The following is a 6,012-nucleotide window of genomic DNA, read 5'->3' on the forward strand; positions in this document are numbered from 1 at the left end:
ATGAACCACTGCAGTATGGTCTGAGCACACACCAGCCAGCCATGACTGCTCCCCAGTTACCCATCCACCTTCCCAAGAACGTTTGCAGGGTAAGCAGGAGCCTCACTTCATCTGGGGAGCAGGGGCAGGACACACAGGTCCCACAGGTCCTTTACTTGAGCATCACTGCTGCACCACCAGAGTGTGAACCCACCCCAGAGCAAAGAGGGCAGCAGTCAGTGCAAATCTGCTCCCTGGCACCCTGCAGGAACACCAAGCCCTGCACAGGAGAGCTGCCCACACACCCCATCCTTCCCCTGGCCATGGGTACCACAGGCTTTCTAAAATAGTTCTGCTAGATTTTATTTTACTAAAGGCACAGGGCTGACCCGAGCAGCTGCACTGAGAGGACACAATAGCAGGGAGACCTGCCTGGCCTTTCCAGTGAGAGCACTACATGGGATTAGGAATGTTACACAGAGCCTTTCACCACTTGCTTTTCACTCCTTCATATATGGTCTAGGTCAGCAGTGGTCAAAAAGTTTATTAAGAAACGCTTGGTGCTCTGTGTGAGATGGCTCTGGCAGCTCCTGCTGTGCCCCAGCTCCCACAGGCTCCCTAAATCAAGGCATGAGGCCACACCAGATTGTTACACACATGGGGACCTTTCCTGACCACGTCCATGTGGTGGAAGTGCTGGTTCCACACCAACAAAGTTTTATCAGGGCTGTGGGAGGAAACGTGGGGATCGATGGTAAAGTCATTGCTGGGGCTGGGGGTTTGCACTGGTCACCCCTGAGACCCAGTGGGAAGCTGAAGGCAGTGTTACAGCAACACAAATGTTCTCTGAGCTAATTCAACAGCAGTTGGGTCCCTCCTGGGCCCACATTTGTAGAGAACAAATGTGAATAAAAATCCACCATCCCCAGGATTCACCATCCCACTGGGATCCAGAGCCAGGGAGCTGTGCCAGTTCAGGGGTAAAGGGCCTCTGTGCATCCTGACATCACTTAACAGGTTTAATATCAGCCCAGGCAGAGGGCCCTTGCACTCCAAAACACACTTCCCCTTAAGTCAAATGAAGCCCCAGTCACATTTGGGGTATTTCTCCTCCAGTTTTTAAAATTGAAACACTGAAATCCAGATGTGCCCAGCATCTGAAGACCTCACTTATTCCTGGTTGTTTCAGTAGCTTTGGGAAAAGATAAGATGATTTGAGCTGAGTTTGGGCTTGAGATCCAGGAGGATGGACAGCCCATCTTGAATGCCCTGACTGCACCAAGGCCCACCAGGAATTCTGTGGATTTTCCATGCCTGGCATTCGTGCTGGGATTTGTTGTTCAGTTTGTTCCCTTCCGTGGGTTGGGGTGTGTGTGGCCACAACTGGAAATACAGGTTTTTTTGAGGACTGCTGTTTGCAGTGCTCACTAGCTCCGTGTTTGCTCCATCAGAAACTCTGTGTCTGTTAGTCATTGATTTCCCTCTGATCCTAAACCACAAAGAGCCAAGTGTTTCCTGGAAATTCCTTGGTTTGCCTAGAAAGGCTGCACCCCACAAGCCTCCAGCTATCCTTGGAACCAGCACACATTTCTGGCAAAGATCTCCTCTAATTCCTTTACCCAGAATAACAGGGATTGCATTGCCTGGGAGACAGTGGATGCAGCTGCATTTGCTAGAGGGACCACTGGTGCTTGTAGATATTGATACACACCTCACAGAAATATGGATTGTTTTCAAAATCCTGCGCATCCAGGCAACTTGGAAAATATCACAAATTTTTTGGCTGTGCTTTCTGAGAACACATACCTGCATCACCATGGAATATGCCTGCAAAGATACTTACCTACAATTTCATAGAGAGAAAGTTGAGGGCCTGCATTAAATGGGGTCACCATCCTTTACCTTCCAAGGCTTTCCCTTGGGCCATCACCTCTGCTGTGCACCAGCACTACAGCAGCAGTCATGCTAGAAGTATTAAAGTATTCAATGTCCAGTACAGTACAGATCCAGAAGTTGGGTTTTGAGCACTTCTATGAGCCAGCACTACTTGAGGCAAAGCCCAGTGAGGTCAAAAGGATGGTTGGGAGGCCCCAGCAGCCTGGGATTCAGGCCCCTTGTTTTCTCTCACTGGCACTTTGGTGTCCAGCAGCTCCTTGGCCATCAAATCCCAGCCCAGATGGCTGTTCTGAAGGAGCAGAGGGGAAAGCAGGGCTGAAAGGACATCTAGTGGCAACCAAAAGCCTTCCCAGTCAGCCAAGGGACACCTCTATGGCTGCCTGCATTATAAACCAGTCTGGAGCCTGCTCATTGTGCTGCTGCTGGTGGGAATGCTCTTTCCCAGCTCTGCAAGAAAAGTCTCAACTATTGCATTTTGGTTTAGGAAACGCTGCCAAATAATTTTTTAATAAAACAAAAAACCAAAACAAACAAACAAACAAAGGCAAAACCACTGTGGTTTGGGGAAGCCTGCTCAGAGGTTCACACAGTTACATTAGCCTGTCAATTTGGAACTTGTACACTAACAGGAAAGAGAACACCTGGCTGCTCTGTCTACAGGAGCCAGGTCCATCACACCAGCATGGGAAACTGGATTGCAGCACAACTCATTCCTGAAACACCTGCCCCAAATCCTTTAAAAACACCAAGTGTTTCTGAATAATACAATTTTCTTGCCCAGAGGTTCTCCTTCCTGCCACCTGCACTCCAGCAAGCCCAGGACCCCATTCCTCTGCTGTTGCATTGTCCTGTCCTCAGGCAGGTCCCTTTGACCTCCCAGCAGTCAAACCACACATGCACAGTATCACCTTCAGAGCCTCAAGTGGAGAACCTGCTCCCTTTTGCTGGGTACCAGCACAGCTACATCCAACCAGCACAACCAAGCCAAGATCCCTGGCAGAAATGCCTGGAGGGATGGAACATGCACTGGAGTTTATTCTCTGAGCACCCAGCCACAGGTTGCATTTCTAGTCCTTTTGCTGAGCCTGAAGTCCTCAAATCCCCTCTGATTTTTCTCCCACCTTTTGCCTGTTTGTGGCATCAGCTCTTTGGGCAGTGAATGCTCTGACAACACACATGGAGGGCATCCAGCCCAACAGGAGCTGGCACGGGAGGGAGCAGTGACATGACATGAAGTGACAGGAAGGGAGGCAGGCAGCCAGGGCCTGGAAAACCATCATGCCTGTGCTTTTGGTTGTCATCCTGCACAATGAAAGAAATTCCTCTTGAATGGTTTTCAGAATCTCCTCCAAGGAAAAAAAAAATCCTGTCCATGTTCACTTAAGGCTGATAATTACAGGAATAATTATGATTTATTCCCATCATAAATCTTGGAGGAAGAAAACGGTTTTGAGGTTTGCAAGATTTGCTGGATGACAAAAGAAAAGCACAGCTCTAATTGCTCTCCTTTGTTGTGTTTAATTAAGGATTCAGAAGCAACTGATCTCAGGGTTTTTTTTCATGGTTAGAAACCTGCAAGGAAAATAAAATCTTTCTGCAGAGGCACCAATCAAAGCTTTGTTGGGTTACTAGGCACTAAGTGTGCTACATCTGAATACTCAGGACATCCAGAAAAGGCAGCTTATTAAAGGAAAAGAAATGCTACAACAGGCTTCTTTCCACCACCACCCCCCCACACTTCCAGCAGGCCTTGGAAATTTCGAGCTCACTTCTAATCCTGGAAGAAATATCTTTTGTCTTTACCTGTCAGCATTTTTACCTTGTTATTGACCATGCAATTGTGTTGAATAAAAACACTTCTCCATTTCTATTACCTTCATAATTCCACCATTTACATATTTCTTTGTGGTTTGCTTCAACTTCCTTTATTATCTCTGCAGACTTACCACATCAGGAAAACCAAACCAGCCCAGAGCTCTTCAGCTCCTCCCCTGGGCCAGCAATTCCCAGCCAAGCACCACTTTTCCCCAGCAAGAACCAGTTTGCCAACTGCTACCTCTCCAATTCAAAGTGTAAGTGACTGGCAGGGTGTTTCCTCTCCATTTTTGTGCAACAGCTAAAAGAGTTCTGCCAGGAAAATCCAGTTCCTTTTTATAGCAACCAGTGTCACATCATCATATCTGGGTCTGAGTGATGGCACCAGCCCACAATTTACATTATGCTCAGCCAAGGCTGCAGGAAGCTCAGGAATAAAACAGGCAAGAAATCCTTGGGATTGCTTTCAATCTGAAGGCACCTGGGACAGTGCTTCTGCAGAAAGCAGTGGCACTCCCAGGCTGAAAGCAGGACCAGCCCAAAGGGAACACAGAAACACAGAATATTCTGAGTTGGAAGGGACCCACAAGAATCATCAAGCCCAACATTTGAGTGAATGATCCTGTGAGGAAACAGAGGTTTGGGCTGCCCAGAAGGTGAAATCCTAACACTTCCACTGCACAGAACATCCTAGATAATGATGCCTTGAAATTCTTCACTACAAAGGGGAAAAGTCAGCTTAAAAAAAAAAAAAAAAAAAAAAAAAAAAGACTTCTTGGGTCTGTCATGATGTTTGGGAAATGTTCCTTTAGGGTCAGGAGAAAGGGGTGAAGGGAATTTGGCTAAAGCTCGTTGTGGAAATTTAAAAAAAAACTAAATAGAAATGAAGAATAGCCATAAAGCAAAGAATGGAGGGAAACAATCATTCTTTCGTGTTACAGGAGATATTTCCCCACTTACTTGAAGCAGGTGACTGGGTTTTCCAGCAGAGCCTCTGCACAGGGTTATCCATCCCAGCCACTGCTGGGAGAGCAGAACCAGCTCCAAGCTGCAGCTTGGTGGAGGTTGACACCTTGTGGCCATTCCCATCACTTACAAGTCAGGAAAACAGGTTTATTCCTTTTTTTTCTTTTTTTTTTTCTTTTCTTGTTTTTTGGTAGAGATGGTGGGTGGGGTTCATAGCCACAGAGCTAAATTCCCAGCACCTGGCATGTCATCTGTGGCCTAGGGCTCTGGGGTCATTAGCAGTTTAATGGAGATAAATAACACCAAACAATGAAAACTATATAAAAAGAAACCCAAGTCATATCCTATTTGTTTCTGGGGGAAAAATAAAGAAAAGGAAAAAAAAGATTCCTTGGTATTACACCAGCTGTATATACACAAGGCCCACAAGACAAGTAATAGAAAGTGATCTAGTGAAAGATATTTCATTTTTCAGTCTCATTGGATCCCCTCCTGTTTGCACAGTGGGGTAAGAGGGACAGAGCCCTAACTCCAACAGCTGCTTTGGAGAACTGAAGCTGCATCAGCTCCAGAGAAATTATCTCTAAGGAGTAAACAGAAACAGAATCAAGATTTGCCATGCATTAAACCTAAGGTGAAAGAAAAAATACCTTGAGTTTCATGCCTTGGGTTTAAGAAGAAGCACATTCACTTCTTCATTTATAATTAGCTATTTTAATGCAATTTACTACATGCTTAAATTGGAAGAGAAAGCAGCATCCCCTCACCAGAGGCCCAGCAGAAACATGTCAGCCAAACTTGTCTCCCCTCATTAGCCAAGTACTTGTTCCAAAGGAGCTTCTTATTGTGGAAGTGCATCCAGCCCCAGGGGGAAAGAAACTTCACCTAGGACAACATTTACTTTCCCTTAATCATGCTGCTCCATTGTCTAATTTCCTGAATACTGAATTCCTGAATACTAGAACTAGTACTTTGCATTTACTTAGCATTTTACCCTTCCAAGCCATTCCAAAGTATGTATTAGCAGGCCTAAAACTCAGAGCTACACTAGCAGACGAATGTTCAGGTTTTATAATATGTACCTTGAAAACTATTCTTTCCACTTAACTGTGGGTCAGTTCAGCTGCATCCCCCAAACCTCCACAGTCCCACTCCAGGCACACAGCTCAGCACCTCAAGTGTCTTCCTAGAGAATTTCTCCTTCTCCCTCTCTGCCCAGTTCAGCTGCACCATTTTGTGCTGGTGCCAGCAAAGCCAGCAATTTGGATCTGTACGCTGCCTGAGAGTTGTCAAGGGCTGTTACACTTGTAGTTTAACACTTTTATTTTTCTCTTCTTTTCTCTTTATACCTGGAGG

Source organism: Oenanthe melanoleuca, chromosome 13 (genome assembly GCF_029582105.1).
Source record: "Oenanthe melanoleuca isolate GR-GAL-2019-014 chromosome 13, OMel1.0, whole genome shotgun sequence".
NCBI lineage: Eukaryota > Metazoa > Chordata > Aves > Passeriformes > Muscicapidae > Oenanthe > Oenanthe melanoleuca.